The 21,056-nt window shown below is 43.0% G+C and overlaps 1 protein-coding gene and 1 long non-coding RNA gene across 2 annotated transcripts in view; one reads left to right on the forward strand and one right to left on the reverse strand.

The window, feature by feature from the left end:
• Positions 1–10,218: 10,218 nt before the first annotated feature.
• Positions 10,219–16,642, reverse strand: LOC121141152. Its single transcript, XR_005878055.1, has 3 exons — positions 16,558–16,642; positions 15,927–16,001; positions 10,219–12,787 (listed from the first exon to the last, which is right to left on the reverse strand). It is a non-coding gene; the product is annotated as an uncharacterized LOC121141152 (long non-coding RNA).
• A 101-nt stretch (positions 16,643–16,743) lies between these two features.
• The window catches only part of Tekt3 (tektin 3), a 34,042-nt gene continuing 29,729 nt past the window's right edge, over positions 16,744–21,056 (forward strand). Inside the window, exon 1 of the mRNA XM_040748857.1 lies at positions 16,744–16,829. The gene's annotated coding sequence lies outside the window, so the exon portion shown is untranslated. The remainder of the gene's footprint in view (positions 16,830–21,056) is intronic.

Raw genomic sequence — 21,056 nt, forward strand, 5'->3', positions numbered from 1 at the left:
CAATATTCTTGTTCTGCATTTCCCAATTTAATATTTAGTCTTGAAAATCTCCCATTGATCTCCCTATTAGATGTCTCTGCTGAACAAAACGTGAATGTAAATGAAAAATTAAAAGGTTATCTGTATATAGAATTTTAAATAAGAGCTTTTAAACAATGCCTGTTTAATGATTTACAATTGAAATGTCTCGGAGCTGGAGAGACTGCATAGCTCCGTGGTTAAGAGCACTTGCTGTTCTTGCGGAGGACCTAGACTCAGTTCCCAGCACCACATAGTGGCTCACAACTATCCATAACTCTGGTTGTAGGGGATCTAATAACCTCTTCTGACCTGCTTGAACACCAGGCATACAAGTGTACACACACAAACACCCATGCACATAAAAGTTAAATTCAAATATTCAGTCTAAACATGCATGCGTAATTTTAAAGTACATTTAAGCATAGTAAAATAAATGTAAGAAAGTGATAAAATTTAAAATGAATATATTGCTTTATTAAAGTGCCTAGGCAAAACATTATTATTTGCATAACTTTTAATCAGATGGATGAGACTTTAATGCGTTTACTCACGGAACCATTTTTGCACATACCTGTAAACTATTGGTGATAGTCAGAGCCAGGTTTCAGAGTCAGTTCCATGAACTGCCTTCTGTTTTACAGAGGTGGGTTCTGAGAAACCATGTTCAGAAGGTCAGTAAGTGGGACTGAAATAGTACTCTTTATCCTTGACTTTCCATGAGCTATGAATTAAAATAACAAGATACCTTGCCATGAGGCATTCAATAGACAGCTCTCTATCTTGTGTTCAATTTTTAGAAAACCAACCAGGAGACATTTGACCAGCCATGACTGATGCATTTCCTTTGCAATTCTGGCTTGGATACTCTAAAAGAGTACAGTCATGGAAAAAATGATGATTGTTGCTTCATGAATACACTTTATACAGACACAGAATAATTAAACATTCATTGACTTGCAATGTGTCGCTTTAATAAGGGCATGGTGGTAACCGAAATCTCCTATTATCTATCTTGGAAAGTTCTACTACTTGTTTCCCTGCTGTGATACTCAGCACCAGCAGATATTCCCCTGTCCAACTGCATCTCTATGAGCAGCCACCACCCTCTCCACCTCCCTTTTCTATGCCTTTCCCAGGCCCTGACAACCTCTATTCTCTTGAGTTCTTTAAAAATCAACATTGGTTTCCCCATATAAATGAGAATATGTAATATTTGTATTTTTGAGACAGGGTCTCACTATATGGCCTTGGCTGACCTAGAACTTGCTATGTAGACCAGGTTGCTCTCAAACTCACAGAGATCTACCTGTCTCTGCCACCTGAGTGCTGGGATTAAAGGCCTGCACTATCATCCCTGGCCTGATACAGCTCTTCCTATGGAATCTTTCAGTTTTATTCATATCACTGCATAGTACAAAGTGTTTTGTCCTTATTAATGGTGGAGTAATATTTCATTATGTATGTAGCCCCTGCTTTCTTTATCCATTTATTTGCTGACATCATCTGTAGTTCCAGGTGTCTGACATGTTGATTTCACATCCTTTGTCTGTGTGTCCAGTGATGGGTTTGCTCAATCATGCGGCAGTTCTATTTCATGTTCCAAGGAACCTCCATACTATTTTCTTAATGGGGTTACAAATCTACATCCCTATTGACACTGTATGAGAGGCCCCCTTACTCCATGTTTTCCTGGGTGTACATATGCCAGGAATCAAGAATTGCATTCTGATTTCTATTTCTGAGCTGCATAGCAGGAAGTGTGTGTGAACTAGAGGAGGTCAGCCACATGAGTCACAGTACGCCATGACCTAAATTAGACCATGGGCCAGCCTGCCTTAAGTTGTGAGGTGAGAGAGGAAACCACTTTTAAACAGTCACTTAAAAATAGCTGTCACCTTTCAGAAGCCCTTGTCCCTTTCTGTAGGAGCTGATGATGTCATCCTGTACTGCCGTAGTAGCCCTGTGTAATTATTCTGACTTGCTGTGGTTCTGCTGAACGACCACATGGAGTGTCTGCTCCACTGCATGCTTTTATGGGCCCAGGGAGACTGGGAGGAAACAGCTGATGCATGTGGCTTTGCAAGTTCATAGATGTCCCCTTGAATAACCTCCTCTAGTTCCATAGGAGCTGTGCTACAATGAGTGGGGAAGAAGAGGAGTGTGATCCCCCCCATGTCCTTCTGTTCTGTGCACGACCTGTGAAGCTGATGTCCATAGGCTGACTTCATAGGAGATGTCAGCCTTGGAGAGGCCAAAGACTCCTTCAGTGTGTTATAGGTAAGGGTTCAAACCTAGGCTAGCTGCCAGCATCTGCTTCTCTGTTCTACTACCTACTTCACCAAGTACTGGGACCACACACTGGCCCAGAAGCAACTTAAGGAAGGGTTTGAGAGTGCAACTCCTCATAGCCCTGATGGCAGGAGTGAGAAACATCTGGTCACATCTGTCCACAGTCAGGGGTGATTGCTGGTACCCTACTTGTTTGCTTCTCCCCAGTTTTTCTTTTTATTCAGTCTGAGACCCTAGCCAAAGGGAAGGTTTTGGAGAAACACTTGGTGTAGCATGCATTCTTCCTGCCAGCCACCTGGGTCCCACCACTGTCTCAGCCCCCAAATAACACACAAGACACTATATTGATCTTGAAGCTGTTGGCCATTTGCTATGGTTTCTTAATTTCTATCTCTGACTTAATTATTAACCCATAATTACTAATACATATTTTTATAAGGTCTTATCTTACCGAGGATGTCATCCTGACGTGTCCTCTTCTGCTGGGATCACATGGTGACTCTCCACTCTTGACTACATTTCCCAGAATCCTCCTTGACTCCTAGTCCCACCTATCTTGCTTCCCTATTGGTCAACAGTGCTTTATTTATAAACCAATAAGACAACATATACACAGAAGGCCTTCCCCCATCAACTTGGGATCTTGTCAAGCATTTTAGAGACATGTGAGGTGGGGGAGGGGAAGGGGGTTGATTTCAGATAGGCATCCATGTCTAGTTTGACCTCTCTGGAAATGCCTTCACAGACACTCCTATAGATATGAATCCTAGGTGAGTCAAGATCCAATCAAGAGGACACTGATGACTAAATGACTAACTATTACAATTACTAAGTCTGTAATCCTCCCAGCATGCCACGAATGCCACTGTAGATAGAAAAATATATCTGTCATTACCTTGGCTGGAGCTCCCTAATGATGATGGAGGGGGGGACATAGAGGCTGGGGAAGCTGTTGCTGTACATAACCACCGTCGCCAGGGCATGTAGTAGATGCATAGTAGAATAGGTCACTCTCAGTTCTTAGCATTTCATGACACAGGAGGAAAAGGAAGGATTCTGGAAGCAAAGGGCATGATGGTGACATGGCTGCTGAAGGGTTGAGGGCTCCACAAATTACCTGTGACCACGTACAGCCCTGTGCATGTGCCCATCCAATGTTGTCTTGCAAGAACAACCACAATGTAATGTGGGCCTATGCAGGCCAGATGCCCTCCAAGGGGGGAACAATAGGCCAGCTCTTTGTATTCTTAGCAAGGAAACGACAGCTATTTTCAGTGCACATGTGATGTCAACGGGCAGGTGAAAGAAGTATGTTTGTGGACAGCTATGAGTAAAGCCTCTCATCCCTGAGAGCAGAGCGATGACAGAAGAGTGCCCAGGTAACCCAGCGTTGTTCATTGTGCTTGCTACATTTTTAACAGGATGGTGACCCAAAGGCTATCTGAATGAGATAAGAAGAAATGATAGAGTGTGCAGTTTGTAACATTCACTTTGTACTCAGGAAAATAACTTGTAGGGAAGTAGAGAGCATATAAGCATATTTGTCAACATATAAGTAAAAATAGGTGTACATATATGAGCATAGTATACATACATCCACATAAGTATAAAGAAGAAAACACATAGGTTATTATGCTATTTAGCATTCCATTACTGACAAAATACCTAAGGTAACCCAGCTAAAAGAAAGATGTGTTTTTAACTGTTGGTTTGAGAGGCTTCAGTCCATGGTTGCTAGTCTCTGTTGTTGGGCCTCCGGCAGCACAGTGCATCATGGTAGGAGCATTTGGTGGAGAAGGCCTGTCTACTGCCTGGTATCCAGAAAGCAAAGTCAGGAACAGGATCTGGGATTCCACTATGCCTTCTCAGCATACGTCCACAGTGTCCTAACTTCCTAACACTAACCCGGCCTCCTAAAGGTTTTGTTACATTCCAGTGAGCTGTGGCTCACCCCCTTCATACAGAGATCTTTGTGAGACACTTCTACACTGCAACCACAGTGTTTCCATTAGCAGCACACATGTGTAAGCGAGTTCTGAAGACTGAGGTAACTGAGAGCATATTAGGGTATTTGGGGAGAAGACAAGTGAACTTTCTGGGTGTTTGTGTTTTTGTTTTGTTTGTTTGTTTTTGTCTGGAAATAGCTTTCTAAGCATAGCCTCTAGTCAGTGGTGGGTGGAACACTACAGCTAGGGTCTGATCAGTCAGGGAGTGGGCAAGAATTCCAGGGTGAAGTGTTTGCTAAAAATTAAGGCTTTGATGAAAATGCTCCGGCTAGGCTGCTGTTGTAGTGAAGAGACAGCTGTCCCAGCCCTGTGGGTGAACTGGAACAAGCCAATCTGTGGTTTTGTTTCCTCAGCTTGTACAGGAAAGTGAACTGCGGGCCTGTGGAGCTACTCATAGCCTTCATTTCATGGAATTGCACCCACCTCAATTATCAGAAATTTACTTCCAAGAGCGTGTGCTCCATGGGAATCACCATTATCCTGGAGAATTGAAGAGATCTAAAATTAAATTAAACCCATAAATAAGAACGAATTAAAAAGTTAGAAAACTTCATTTGCAAGAGAACTCTGGGTAACTCTTGTCAATGGAGGTTAAGCACACACAAAAAACACCCATCTCAAAGGAAACACACAGGTGTGCTCTGTTATCTCTGCAAAGCCCATCTGAACAAAATGTTCAGACCTGATAACGTTGCTCAAATCCAAGAAACCGTTTCCTACATCCATATGGATTGGCAGCCAGCTTCCTGAATCTGGGGAGGACAGTGGATGTGCAGGGAGAGAGCTCTCTGGGAAATCCGGATGACTCATACACTGCACTTGGGAAATCAGCAGAGCAGAATGTCTGCATATTGTGACTCCCATGAGATAATTACTGGCTTTGGAGAAGCACTTGGGATCTCAACAAGCCTTGAAGAGACCTGGGACGTGGGGTAAGGGGAATGATGTTGATTCCAGGCAAACGTGCATCATAGTTGTTGACATTTGCTTGAGTCTGTAAAATTTTGGCTTCAGTTTTAGTATGGAGGGAGTATGATGCTGGTAGTTTCTGTTCCACAGCCTCCCCAGTCTAAGTGCCTGGAGGTTGTTCCACCTGGTCCTGTAATGCAATACTCTTAGGTTCCAGCCTGTTCACACTCCAAGCCTTCACTTGGCTGCTGCAAGGGTTTGTGGGAGACAAAAGGGGCCACAGCTGCCATTTCTGGGACATAGGGAACATAAGGTCCTCTCCCTCTCTGTGTCTCCACTGCTAATGCGGGATCCTTCTGTAGTCATCATCCAGTGTAACTGGATTCTCACTTGCCTCCATGTTGCTTCTGTTCAAACTGTTATCACCTACTTTGTAATTTTCAGTCCCATTTTCTAAAGAATTAAGCAATGAATGGCCAGATAATTGTGTCCATCAAGCAAGCACTTCCAGTTATTATAGAATTCACAAAAACTAAGGACACCCCAGTGACCTCGAGGAATGAAAATCATACAAAGGAAGGAGAGTTGGACCTAAGCACTCTGGAAATGGGAGGGTGCCAGAAAGATTTTTAGGGTGTTGTAAAGTAGGTTCCTAGTGACAAGGTTATCTCGTGACTATGATGGAACTTGTCTATGAATCTCTATGAGAGTTTTGCAACATCAAATGTAATGACTCAACCAGTCTCTCTGACTCACGTTCAACCCTCCCAAGAAAGGATCTGCCTATATTTGTTTTTGTGCTGGGCAACCTCTGTGTGCTGGCCAGCCTGCCTTTGAACTACCCTACGCCAGGAACTCCACAGTCAGCGTGGCTCAAGAGTGCTTGGAGGCAGGCATTTGAAGCCTGGGCTTCAGGTAGGGCTTCCCCAGAGCACGTCCCATGGAGTCCTGCGAAAGTGATTTCTCAGGGACTGTGGTGAGGAAAATGAAGAAATGAGGATGTGGATGCAGAGAAGGAGGAAGTAAGGAGAAGCAGGTGATCTCGGATGGTTTCCAGGAAGAGCTCCAGAGACACCGCCTGCCACATTCCTGAGTGATGTCAATCAGAGGCAGCGGAGCTGGAGTATTTATGCCCTGGACTTGTTCATCTTTGGTCAAGTGTTGGCCTGAAGCACAAATTCCCAGGTGCCTGTAGCTTTCCTTGTGTCAGCAGAATAGTTTTGACATTCCAAGACTATCTTTCTTTCCGCTGATTCAGGGGCCAACTGTCAAGAGTGACACAGCTTTGGGAGGCTATGCTCTGGAAAAAGGCCCTAAGATCCCAGGGGACAGGGGTGGAGCAATGACTGTACTGATTGCAGCCACCTGGAGACAGCTGGAATGGCTTCCTCTACCAAAGGCCACAGGCACAGCTGACACCTAAGCTAAGTAGTGCTTTCTACGTAACCTGACTAAGATGATGACAAGCTTGGGTGATGCTTCAGTGCAGGCTTGAAGAGAGTTAGGTCTGTTGGTGTTACCTTCATCTCACAGTCTGCAACTCAGAAAGGACTGGCTGAAGCTAACATAAACCATCAGAGGCCACCACAAATCAGACTCAAGCTAGCATGAGCCAGTCCCTGACTGTTCTCAGTTTATAAACAACAGATGAATGATTTTAACAATGATAGCAAGAGTTAGCTAACTTTCTCACTAAATTGCTGAGAACTGTCATGTCTAATGTTTTTCAAAGAGAGAGAGAGAGAGAGAGAGAGAGAGAGAGAGAGAGAGAGAGAGAGGTGGCATACTTATCACTACCTGACTCCACTTTTGTTTTTGTTTACAGGAACTCCTATCAACTTAAAAGACCTACAAGGTTTTGACGTATAACCTGTAAATGAACAGTTTAGGACTCCTGGCCAGGGGTTCTTTCCCACTTGTGAACTCCTGAGAGACTGAGTTACATTCAGACATCTGTGTCCACATAGGAGAGGTTTGCCTATTACTCCCCATTGGAGAATCTCCAGGAACAGAGAGGGGATCCACTCCCAGTGATGCAAACATTTGACACTTGTTCTAGAGGGGGCATGAATACACATATACATTTATCATACACTAAAATTCTATTAATGATCGTATAGTATATAATTTATAAATAATAAAACATCAATATTCCATATTATACATTCCATGTAGTGAATTGATCTGTGCAGACTATTCTTTTTTTTATTTCGTTTGTTTGTTTGTTTTGTTTTTTGGAGACAGGGTTTCTCGGTACTGTTTTGGAGCCTGTCCTGGAACTCGCTCTGTAGACCAGACTGACCTTGGACTCACAGAGATCTGCCTGCCTCTGCCTCCCGAGTGCTGGGATTTAAGTCATGTGCCACCAACACCCGGCTGTGCAGCAGACTATTCTTATTAGTTATTGCTTATGTTACTAGCCAATGTGTAGTAGTTATGAACCAAAAAAACTCCAATATGAATAAACTGTTATACTCATCCATGGTGACAAGGCAAAATGAAGGTGCATTTTGCAATGAATGGGTTTGAGTTGAAGTAGACATGTGATGAGATGCATGATAGTATGGTATGAGTGTCTTCTCTACAGAATCAGATAACTCAATCATAGGAACTAACTCAATGGCTAAAGACATGAAGAACGTAGGTTGATGTGTGTTCTCCCATTCTCTCTGTTTCTCTGTCTTTCTCTAACATCAGGAAGCAGCATAGAGTCTCTCTGTAGCCCAGCATGGCCTCAAACTTGTGATTCTCTTGTCTCAGAGTCCAAATACTGGAATTACATGTGTGAGTTCCATTGCTTTCCTGGTGGAGGAAAGTTTGATGTGCTTCCTAGTATAAATACTGCTGCCGCAGTCAGTTCTGAGCAACTGATGACAAGGCACAAGATTCAGTGTTGGGAGCATTAAGAAGGATACCACTGAGTGGTATGTCCATCATGAGGACTCAACAGATCAAAGTCAGTTCCAGGATCAAATTAAATAATTAGGAAGAGAGGCATTTCAAGTACTCAGCACCACTGATTCAATATAATTGATTAAATAATAATTTATTTAATTTGTCTTTGATAAAAATTGTGCTTCATAATCAACTTGGAAAACTATACAGATTTAACAAGACCCTCTTCCAGCTATTCTGGGCCAGCTCCAGAACTCCATGCCTGGATTTCATTGCCTCACATGCTGCTGAGGGCTAAAAAGTTGTTCAGTGATGTGGTCGGATGCTCTGTCTTCATCTTGCCAAATTTCCAGCATCCTCCCACTAGTAGCCAAACACAGACACTAATTTTTCTAACTAATGAAGATCCTGTTGACATATGTAGATGAGACACAGTGTATCTCTGATATCTTAGAACAATTGGTGTCCCTCTGCTTGGAGACACATGTCCATTTACAGTTTCTACAGAAGCCTAGGCACCAGATCTCACAATGACCTTAGAGCCACGATGTCACATAGCTGACGCATCCTTCATCCGGTGTTTTATTTTTAATATATACTGCAAAATGCAATCCAATACTATCCATAATCAACCTTTATCCCTTTATGACTTTCACAACATTAAAATAAATCATTTCTTTTCCCCTCCCTAGTCTCCTTATCTCCTTCAGACTGTCAGGATTTCATCTATAAGGCTTGAGATGAGTCATTTTTGGTTGTTGTCACTGGTGAGTAATTTATGATATGGCACTATCAGTAACTATCAGGACTTTATAAAATGAGATCCTAGGGAAATCCTTGATAATACAAGAAAGTCTTCAGGCACAAAGACAGATTAATCATCCTGGCATTTCAGCTTCCGAAGTAGTTGCTGATTGCTTCCTCATGAATCTTGCTTGATAACTTCAAACTTGGATTTGTTTTCCCCAGGGTTATATTTTTTCATGGAAAAAAGAGAAGCAAATCCCACTGCAAGCCCTCCAGAAGTCTGTACCATTCTCCTGGAGTTGCTCTACATGGGCACTTGAACTTCTGTTTGCTTTTGAGACCAGACTATCAACAAAGAACCTTGTCAGTTCTCTTCCTTTTGGGGGTCATAACATGCCATTAGCTTTGTGGTTTAGCTCACCTGGGGGGTTTATCCTATAATATAATGTCACTAAGTACCAAAAGAGATGATGGTCCCTCTTCTCCAAGTATTGTGCCCATTCATTGAGTAGAAGTTTGTTAGATGTGCACCATGAGGCAAGCATGGAGATGCTGAAGAGAACAGGAACAAGTATGGGAATACTGAGAATAACAGAAAGGATGTTTGAGTGGAGTATACAGTATCAGATACAGAGGAGTTACATGGTCCTAGGTTTGGAGTTACATGGTCCTAGGTTATATCCCAGATCACCCATCTGATTTTGGTAAAGTTACTTGACCTGTAAACCCACTTTATGGGTTACTGTGAGAACTACAGGTGAGATGGTGTGTGTGTTGGTGGAGCAATACACATGGCCTCCAAATGGTTCTTGTGACTAAGCCTGGAAGAACATTGTCTCTGTATTCACAAGACTCAGACTAATAGGAAAGGCAACATGTGAACACAAGTGACCAGCAGAAAATGGCAGGCACTGAAAGAGCAAAGCCATAAGAACACACCATCCCAAGTTCTTCCATTTGCTGGAAAGGGGCTTAGATGATACATAATCTTGACTGTTTTTGCAGATTTACTACACTCACTAGAACTATCCCAATAGGGTGTGGCCTACAATGTCATGCTATGAGAAAGTCCACCCAACTGAAAAAGCTGACTGCTGTACACACCCTTACAAATAGCCTAGTAACATAAGCAAACACAGCAGTGACTGCTGATGTCGCCTTAACACTATTGTAAATGATAAAAATTCCCAATGGGTGCATCATACATCCAGTCAAACTTCCTGCCAAATTCTTCACGAAGCCCTTGTCTGTGATTGTTAGTATTCCATTCTGCATCTTAAATCCATTTTGATCTCCTATGCAATTTCTAGATTGAATTTACTATTTGCAGAAATGTAATTCAGAAGTCATGGGAAATAAAGCTGCAGGTATTGATGATATAGATTTGAATAAAATTCTTCAAATTTGTTTCTAAGAAATTTATTTATGAGTACATTTTGAGAACTCATAATATTCTAAAATACAGATGACAAATATTTCTTTTGTCTCTTCCACCATGTGGATGTTTCCAGCTCCCCTCTATATAGAGAAACAAAATATGGAGCTAAGAGGCATTGGATGACATAGGAAGTCAGACTTAACTGACTATATAGACGGTGTTTTCTATTTTCTCTGCTTAAACATTCCCTCTTCTCTCCAAACACCCTATCACCTTTGCAGTTTTTCATTTTTTCTTCATTTTCCATGAACTACTACACCCACACACACACTTAGACCACATACCTAATGATGTAGCCATCCTCAAACCTCACATGACAGTTATTTTTACAATTGCTGTGAGAAAATCGGATGAGTGGCTGAACATAGCTTTTTCTCTTTTTGACTGAAACAGGTTCCTACTTCTAAACTGTGTTCAGAATTGTAGTTCTAAACCAGAGACTCGTTTCAGCAGGCTGAAGCAGGTTTCCCACAGTGCATTCCATGGAACACTGATGTCTCTGGAGATGTTAACAAGCATTCTAAAACTTAAATCTTCAGAGTTAGAGTGCTGTGGGAAAATACACTGGCCTATTAAAGATTCTAGGAACACCAGCATTAAAGAAACCTGTTTAACTCTCTCTGTGCTAGAAACACACAGATCTGTGTTAAGGTAGAGGTCGCTTACTGATTGACTGGTTGGTTGGTTGATTTTGTTTATTTCGTGGTGCCAGGGGAAATGTATTTCATCAACATGAATTTTTTTTCTTATGTTGTGTAAGTAAAGGAAGAGATTCTGATTCTATTCCAGCCTTTTAGGGCTTCCCTTCATGATAGAGAAAATGCTGCCACAGGCTCTCTGCTCACATCTTCATCCACACTCATGCTAAACAAACATTCCACTGTTATGAACACTGGCCCAGTTCTCCTTCCTTTCTCCCAGAGTTATATTTCTCCATGGAAAAAGAGAAGAGAAAGCCCCACAGCAAGCCCTCCAGAAGCCTGTGCCATTTGCCCGGAGTTGCTCTACACGGGCATCTGAACTTCCAGCTTTTTAAGGCAAAACTATCAACAGAGCATCTGGTCAATTCTCTTCCCTTTGGGGATGATAACATGCCACTAGCCCTGTGTTCTAACTCACCTGGGGGTGATCTGGCATTTATCCCATAACATAGTGCTAGTAAGTGCCAAAGGAGATGCTGGTCCCTCTCATCCATGTATTACATCCATTCATTGAGTAGACATATGCTAGACGTCCACCAAGCATGGGGATGCTGAGGGTAATAGGAACAAGCATGGGAATGCTGAGGGTAATAGGAACAAGCATGGGGATGCTGAGGGTAATAGGAACAAGCATGGGAATGCTGAAGATGACAAGGAGGAAGTTTGGGCGGAGTGTACAGCATCAGATACAAAGGAAATATCACAGGTTTGCATTTACATGGTCCTAGGTTACATTCCAACTCAGTCATCTAATGTGATTTTGGTCAAGTTACTTGACCTGTAAATCCATGTTATGAGGAGGAACAGAAGTTCATCCACTACCTTTCTATAATCTGGCAGGTCTTTAACTTTCACAACATAGCAGTGGACCACCTTCAGTCATCTAAACCCATGCCCTTTCACTTCTATACAACTTTGTGCTAAGAGCAGACATGACTCTGAAGAAGTCCAATCCTATATCCTGGGGAGGTTTGTTTAAACTCTTTTGGACCAGCCATCAGGTCCCTGTATAAGCTTCCCATTGCTGAAAGCAATAATCGGAGCCAATCGAAGAGGGGAATACTTAATTCTGGCTCATAGTTGCATTGGTTGCCTCTTGCTTTTGACCCAGGGTGGCAGGATAGCATGTTAAGAGCGAGTGGAAGAGCAATTCTGCTCATTTCATGGCTGATGAGAGACAAAAGCAACGAGAGGAAGAGGCCAGAGTTCCAGCACCCCTTTCAGTGGTAGCGCTCAGTGATCAAATTTCTTGCAAGGTCTAATGGATTAGATATTCCATCGCGTTCCAGGAGTATGATAGACCCCACCTTTTGATACGTGCACCATTAGAAGACACTTCATATCAAGCTGTAGTACCTGCTCTATGGGCCCACCCCTTCCCATTTTGAGGGCTTTGTTACCAAGACTGCCCTACTGTAGGAGATTATCCTGACTAAAGTTGTCACAAAAACCTGTTACCAAGGAACCTTTGCCCCAGAATCAGCCTGAACTGCTCTCATCCATCTCAGGTAAGCTAATTCAACAGAATTACAGCACTTGCTGACTGCTGGCACATGCCATCCTTCGCCTAAAGGATGTGACTGGAGTCAGAGAAGTCACCGGTGTGAAGGGCAGTGCTAGGCATGGCAAAATCTCCATGTTGGCTCTGGGTTTTCAGATTATCATGTGTCAAGTGTATTTATTCACATAGAGTAGAGGTGAAGAGCACTGATGTTGCCTCGCTCTTGCAGTCTGGATAATCTTGTCCAAGTCATCTACCCTCCAAGCCTCCATTGCACCATCTGGAAAATGAACATAATAGAATCGTCCATTAAGAGTACTACAAAGAGTGGGGGTGTGGTGGTGCAAGACCAGGCGATGTGAGGAGACTCTGTCTCAAAATGATCTGTATCTTTGCCATAACCCAGGCAAGAGACGTGGTGGTTTCAGCACTGATGGCGGCACAGGAGGCTGACAGAGATGGATGCATTTAGCTACTTTTGGAGGTGGCACTTGCAGGAGTCAGAGATGAAAGAACCCATGCATGAGGGAGGGGAGGGAATTGATGAACTCACATGGTTGTCTTTGAGCAGTGTTTCCCAGGAGGGCAGCTTGAAGCAAGGGCAGGCTGGGGTTTCCCTTTGCAGTGAAAGCATCATTAAGTCCGGGACACAAAGACAGCTAACAGGGAAATATCTATACAGCTGGAGAGCCAAGATTACACCCAAGAAATCTATATCCAGGCTTGTCATGACGGCTATTAGAGAAAGACAAGGGTAGTTGGGAAGAATGTGGGGGAAAGGGAGAACCTTGGTGTGGGGTTGGTAGAAATGTAACTTAGTATAACCACCATGGAAAAACTGGATGGTGGCTTCTCGGAAACTAGTGGTAGAATGACCATATATAATCCCAAATCTCACTCATGTATATACTCAAAGGGTCTGAAGTCAGGGTGTCGCAGAGTCATTTGTACTTCATGTTTATTGCAGTACTAAACACAGTAACCAAATTGTTAAAGTAACCCAAGTGTTTGTCCCATCTGCTTTGCTGCTGCGATGACACACTGGGGAGGAGAGGGCTTATTCTATCTTATCCTTTCAGGTGGCAGTCCATCACTGAGGGAAGCTGGGGCAGGAACTCAGAGGCAGGGACTGATGCAGAAGCCATAGAAGAATGGCCCTCACTGGTTTGCCTCCATGATTTTCTCTGTTACTTTCTTATATAACCCAGCACCACCCATGTTGAGTAGAACCCCCCCACATCAATAATTAATCAACAAAATGCCCCAGGCAGACATTCCCATAAGAAGGCAGGTCCTCAACTGAGGTTCTTTCTCTTCCTAGGTGACTCTAGTTTGTGCCAAGTTGACAAAAAAGTAACCAGTGCAGTGTCTGTCACTGCAGGGATGGACACAAAATGGGTGGTTCAGTTACAAAACTGGAATGCCATTCCACAGCATATACATATTTCAAAACATCATGTTGTAAGCATAAACACATAGAACTTAAATGATGTTTTGGAAGAGAAATTGAAAACCAAACCCAAAGCCCCCAATTTTTTCTTTGCCCAATTTCTGACAGGGCAGTTCCCACTATGAGAGCCTCTGCCTCTGCCACTGTTGGAACACCCTTTCACATTCAATTTCCATTTCCTCCTATTGCACAAAGAGTTGGTTGGTGATTCTCAGTGCACCCCAAGCAACACTTTCCCCAGGAGCAGAAACAGCGGGGCCCACTTGAGTCCTTCCCTGGATCTTAGATTGGCAATGCATCATTTGTTGTCTTCTCCAGGTCCTAAAACACCTTTAATAAATGGTGTCTGCACTGTTGAGCATGCACAGTCTGTGACTTTATCTTAGCTGGGAGCAAGAAAGCAGAGGACAGAAGACTTCACTGTTTTGTTCTGAGAATTGAGTCCTTGCTACATGAAAGGAGATGGTAAGTGGATATGGTTTGTCTGGCTAAGGAGCTTACAGTCCAAGGAAGTCATTATGCAGGGTGATACCGGCAGTTGATTGTCCTTCACAGAGGATCGTGCTAGATGAGACACTAGTCCAGAGACTTGGACACAGGAATTAACAACAGAAACTAACCCTTCAGTTAGAGGAGTTGTCATGGCATTAGGCAGGAATCCATGGTGAGGTCAGGAACAGATGTCATTTAGTAAGATGTGACAGGGAAGGGAAGGTCAATACCTTGGAGAAGCAGATGAAGATGCAGGTTTAATTGGAATGATTGGCATAAGCTAACAGTGGAAGGAAGGTCCCCTAGGGACAGAGAAGAGGGAGTGGTGGGACAGTAGAGGGGATACTTCCAGCATCTCGACGGTGGGAGCACCATGCTTCCAAGAAAACGTTAGTGAGAAAATATCTTCTGTGGAAAGATCACTGACAAGGGAAGTGGGCGTGCTAAGATTTTGAGGTGATTTTGCTCATTAGAAACTAAATTTTTTTCTCACAGAGTGGTGTGTAACAGGAGTTTTAGGGGGTTTCTTAGCAAGGCATACAGAGATAAGCAGAGACTTCCAAAGAGTAGCCAAGTGAAAGAATAGCCCATGCCTACAGAGAGTTACTTCTGTTTGGGAAAGCAAGGAGGAGGCATGAGGGAGCTGCCGGGGCCGCAGGGGTAGTGGCGGTAGGAGGAGCCACCCAGGACCTCAGTAGACAAAGCTGTCCCTGGTTTCTGATGAGAACGTGCAGCTGGGAGGGGGCTGATGGCTTCTGGATAAAGACTGATGGTGGCTGATGACTGTGTGATAGGAAGTCCCAGAGTGACTAGAAAGGAAGTCAAGTGACAGTAGGACAGAGGAAGTTATATAGTTGACTTCTAGCAGTGTGCTCTTCAAGCAAAGCAGTGAGGTTGTCTCAGTCAGCTCAGTTGCTCTCTGTGTGCAAACCTCTGGTAAGTCTTCTCCACTACACACCACAGTTGTGCTCCCAGATCACAGATATTGGCCGAGAACCTCCTTTGTGGCAAGCAGGATAAGGTGCAAGGATGATAATTTCCTTTTAATTCTAGCAAACGTCTGACAACCGTGCAAAGGGTATCTGACTTATGTTTTTAAAAATCAAATTTTTCTTCTTGTGAATAGGGTTGAGCAATTTAACCCAGGAGTGTTTTTGTTTGTTTGTTTTTGTTTTGTTTTGTTTTTCAAGACAGGGTTTCTCTGTGTGGCTTTGGAGGCTGTCCTGGAACTAGGTCTTGTAGATCAGGCTGGTCTCGATCTGCAGAGATCCGCCTCCTTATGCCTCCTAAATTCTGGGATTAAAGGCACACACCACCACTCAGCCTTAACCCACGAAGTTTATAACACTTATATACATACTCCTGAGATCTATTGAAGGAGGTGTAGTGCAAAGCATAAAAAATGTTCCATCTTCAATGGATCTCAGTTAATCTGGTTTGGAAATCTCTGGCTTTCCGGCTACAAGAACCAACATACCGTGTTGGCGGCAGCTTGGCAGCATCACCGAAGCCCATCCTCAGTCCTGAGAATCAAGGATGCTGACTACTACATCTTGAGAGGAACAGAATGACGATTTTAGACTCAAGAAAGGCGTCTTGAGTTAGGATCTGGAGTTGCCTGTAGGGAGGGAGAGCTGGGAAAAGAGGAGGCTAGCCTTGCAGTTTTGGGTGGGATACTGAACCGGGGGTGGGAGCTCCCTGTGGTTAAGCACGGGACCTTCAGGTGTTCTTTATAATCCTTCCACACACATACACTTGAGGAAAACATTCTGGGCTCAAACACATTGTCAGAAAGCTGAAGTCACTTAAAGTCACTTAATGTGAACCCTGCGGATGTCATTCTAGCCGCTCCTCTTCAGGTTCTTAGGAGTTCATTTGACCACAGTCTCTGATACAACCAAGTTTCTGAACGGGCAATGCTAGGGGCTGGCACAGCTGAGATGCCGCCTCGGGGAGTATTAAAACCGCCAGGTCTGCATTTTAGGGTTAGTTCTGCCAGTGGGTGTGACTGCTAGGCCCCCCACTTGTTAAAAGGAACTTGGAAGGAGGTGGCAGCGATGGTCATGCAAGTAAAACACGTGGCCGGTGCCTGTAGAAATGCTGTTTACCGAAAGCTTAACAAAGGGAAGACTCCAAAGGCAGCTGGTGTGCCTTGGTATGGACCCTGAGTTACAGCGTCTCCTGGACCCTCCAGTCTCTGCACGGTTACTACGAGCGTGAGCGTCCATAGCAACCGCTTAGGGCGGGGCTTCCCTGCTGGTGCCCAATCAGCTCCCTGCGAGGGGGACCCTGGCTGCCGTTGAGTGGTCCACGGTTTGATGTCACGGGGGGGCGGGGCAAGCCGGCCTTTAGGCTGGCTGAAGGTGGAAGGCGCGCACAGGTGAGTGGTCCAGGAAGGTTCCCTGAGCAGCAGGACTGTGGCACCTGCCTAGAGTCCTAGTTGTCTCACCCTTCGTCCCCAGGCATCCCTGGCCCGCTGCTCCGCCCAACGGTCCAAGGAAGAGGCACCCATTCTGTTTCTCACCTGCTTCTCCAGGGTGTAACTTGTGTCCTCAACCTATTTCTTCCTCTTGGTGCTTTCTCAGTCCAGGCTTCCAAGAGACCCAGGGAGGATATGTATCTGAAACTCCAACCAAGGCTGGTGTCCGTGGCACTCTTTGTCTCGGGGCCATTTTTGGGTTAAATCTTCCTTGCATTTTGGTGGTTAAAACCAAGCCCCCTCAATACCATTCCTGGTGCTTATGGTGTAGTAAGCAAGCACTTGAGAAGCAGGGAGCATCTTTGGCTTGGTTATTGTGGACAGGAAGCTGTTTTATTGACAGGCAAAGCATTTAAGGAATCTGGTGAAACAGTCTACTCCTTCTGTAAATAAAATATTTCACACAATAATTCAATAAACAGCATCAGTATGCCGCCTCTCACCGTCCAACCCTTAAACGGTTACAAGCACAACCCCTTCCTTCCCCAGGGCACTCGCCTACAAGAATTTAGTGTTTCCTTATACTCTGAATGTTTTATATAAATTTAAAGCTTATGTATTGATATGTATCAGACACTCTGCATCAAGTATGCTATGAATTTGCCTCACATCACCTATACATCTTCTGCTCATAGGCTTTTAGTTTGCTCCCCTAAAAATACTGGAGAGGGATTTTTGGACATTCTAATTGTTTCTGTATACGGGTGTCTCTGGGCATACAATCATGGCAATAAAAGTAACTGAGGATGTTGTTTCCAGTGTCTTAGATCCTCCTACTGACAAGAATTATTTTGCATTTTTTGTTTGCTTACAGATAATTAAGACTTTCCTCTATTTTTCTTCTTTTTTAAATTTAAATTAGAAACAAGATTGTTTTACATGTCAAACCCAGTTCCCTCTCCCTCCCCTCCTCCCCTGTCCCCCACAGACCTGCCTATCCCATTCCCTTTCTGCTCCCCAGGGAGGATGAGGCCTTCCATAGGGGATCTTCAAAGTCTGTCATATCGTTTGCAGCAGGGCCTAGGCCCTCCCCAGTATGTCTAGGCTGAGAGAGTATCGGACTTTCCTCTATTTTTATTTAAACTTGAAGTTGCAATGCTTCATATGGAAATACGATGCATTGCTTCTAATTTTGGTGTTTAAAAGGTGAAAGAGTTATAGGATCTGAAGAGAAGCCCTCATTAATTGCGATATTTATTGTGTATTTCTGGTTCTATGTGGCACTGTGTTAGCTCCTAGTGGACCTGAGGGTCTGTACGGGAAGCTTTCAAGGCCATGCCTGCTGCTGATTGGAGGCCAGGTTTGGAGCAAAGCAAAACAGTCCCTGCATGTAGATCTTCTGGAGAAGATGTTCTATAGCTTATGTTTTAAATATTTATGATCCTGAAGTCTTGACTAAAATGTGCTGATAAAATACATCCATTCAAGTCAAGCATGTCTTCTGAATTGCAAAAGAATATTTCCAGTACTTGTATTCTCTGTGGGGTTGGGTCTATCTTTAGCAAATTACTGTTTATAGATGACCACTATAGCATTTCCAGTGTGTTAATACCTGTTGATCACACAGTAAATGAATAAAGTCCAAACTGGTTTGATATTGTAGCACATCTCATTTCCTCAAATGCTCTTTGTTGGTGACAAAATATAATTATTTCTCTATTTATTTAAGCACTGGCTGCCCTGGAACTTGCTATGTAGACCAGGTTGGTCTCAAATTCATAGAGATCCACCTGTCTCTGGTTCCTGAGTGCTGAAATTAAAAACATGTCCAGCACATCTGGCCAAAATGTAATTTACAAGGAAAAAAACCAAATTGTATGGTCTAGGGGATAATTTCCATAGCTACTTTCAGCCAGTTTTCCCAAAGAACTCATTGAATATCCTTGAAGATATAAGATAAATACAATGCTAACAATCTTAGGAAGTATTGCATATGTGTGTATAGAGAATGACTGAGATAGAACTTGGAGAGCTAAAACCGCAAAAGACACAATCAGCAAATTCATTCAGAGTCTTTTTTAAAGCTCAAGGGCTATTTCTTCCTTAAAAGTTTGATAGGCTGGGCATGGTGGTCTCCATACTTCTAGCACTCAAGAGTATGAGGCAGGAGAATCATGAGTTCCAGACTAGACTTTGTTTTTTTAAAAAATCCCAAATTAATGTTTGGTACATGCCATTACTCTCCTTGTGTCTGTGACCAAATACCTGGCTAGAGGCAACTCAAGGGAGGAAGAGTTGATTTGGGCTGCACTTTGAGGGGAGTTACCCATCATAGCAGGAAGAAATGGCAGCAGGAGCCAGCTGGTCCCATTGCACTTGTATGCATTCAGGAAGCAGATGCCCACCAGAAATGGAGTGGGGTCATATAAACTACTGTCGACTCTCCAGTGTCACTTTCTCAAGAGAGGCTCCACTCCTTATAGGTTTCACCATCTTCCAAAACAGCGCCACCAGCTGTGAACCAAGGGTCAAATGGGAGCCTCTGGGGGACATTTCAATCCAAACTATAACAGACTTCACCAGTGACACTGGGACTGAAATTTTCTTTGTAAATTATACATCCCATTTGATTACTGTAGGGCTCTGTGGGTTGTCAGTCTCTTCTTCAGTCAGTTTTGGTAATTTGTATCTTTCAAAGACTTTGCTTGAGCTGGAGAGGGGGCTTAGTGGAGTAAGTACTGCCTGAGGATTCGAGCTCAGATCCCTAGAACCCACACAAAGACTGAGCATTTGTAGTGGTCCCCGTAGTACTGGGGGGTGGGGGTGGGGAGACAGAGGATCCTGGCTGGCTGGTTATCTAGATTAGCAGGTATTGGATAGTATATCTTTCCTATGAATTACTGACAGAAGAGTGTTGAATATCCAACTGTAGTTGTGTATTTGCCTGTTCCTTAATCTTGCCAAGCTTGGTGATATGTATTTATGTCAATGATCACATAGACATTTAAGATTGCTATATTTCTTGAAATATTATTTTCATGTCTTATTATTATGTATGTGAGTGCTGGTGCGCATGCACAAAGGTCAGAAGACAAGCCCTAGGAATCAGTTCTCTCCTTTGATCTTTATATAGATTCCTCAGTTCTCTAGGCTTGGGCAGCAAAGCAGCACTACCCACTGAGCCATCTTGCCTGCCTTGGCATCTCTCTTTGAAAGATCTTTTTATTCATTTTTATCTTTGGTCTTGAGGTTTACTTGGCTTGATAGTAATATAGAAAACTCAATTTTTTATGTTATATGTTTTCTTATACTTTTATTTTTAAATTATGTACTTTACATTTCAAATGTTTTTTCTAGATAATACAATTAATATTACTATTTAAAATCATTCAATTGATGTGTCTGTCATCTTCATAATTTTGCTTTTCATCATCCTATTTTTATCCCTCTTTTAAATCATGTCTTTGCTTTCCCTTCTCCTTCTTCCCCTCCTTCTTCTTCATTTTGATTTATTAGTTAGAACTCCTTTTTTAATTATTATTTTTCAAGAGATTACTTCAGGACATTAATTTTAAAGTGTTTTGGTGTTTGGGCCAGAACTTTTTTGCAAAGTATAGGCATGGATAACTTCAGACTGCCCTCAAATATGCAGGTGTGCACACCATTCATATTAAAACATTGTTGTATGAAAATTATAGGGTGAATCAAAGTAAAATGTATTGACAAGAGTGTTGCTGTCTTATCATTGTGGTGTGTTTCTTTAATTCCTAGTTTGGTGTAATGCCACATGACATCACCCCGGAAAACGTTATGGTACACTTATGAGATTATAGAGTTAAAGAAGATGACTGTCCCTGAGGGTTTGCTACAAAAATAATGTTGATGTTTTCAGGGCTGGAAAGGCTCTTAGGCATGCCTGTTGGTCCTTAGTTACCTTTTGAGAATGGCAGTTCCAAAGTGTGCAGTGCATATGTTAATATTTCACAGGCTATGTTTAAATTCTATCATTCATTTCATACAACCCTTAAAACAGTATACTTCACCCCAAGCCCTCTAGCTGTGCTCTTATTAACATATAAATTTACTTCTATTTGATAAGTTATACAATATTTTTGTTATTTTTACCTTAAGCAACTAGCCTTTAAGGAAACTTGGAAGTTAGAATGAGTTTTAACAGTGCTAGCACAC

This window comes from Mesocricetus auratus, unplaced genomic scaffold (assembly GCF_017639785.1).
Source record: "Mesocricetus auratus isolate SY011 unplaced genomic scaffold, BCM_Maur_2.0 Super-Scaffold_100007, whole genome shotgun sequence".
Lineage (NCBI taxonomy): Eukaryota > Metazoa > Chordata > Mammalia > Rodentia > Cricetidae > Mesocricetus > Mesocricetus auratus.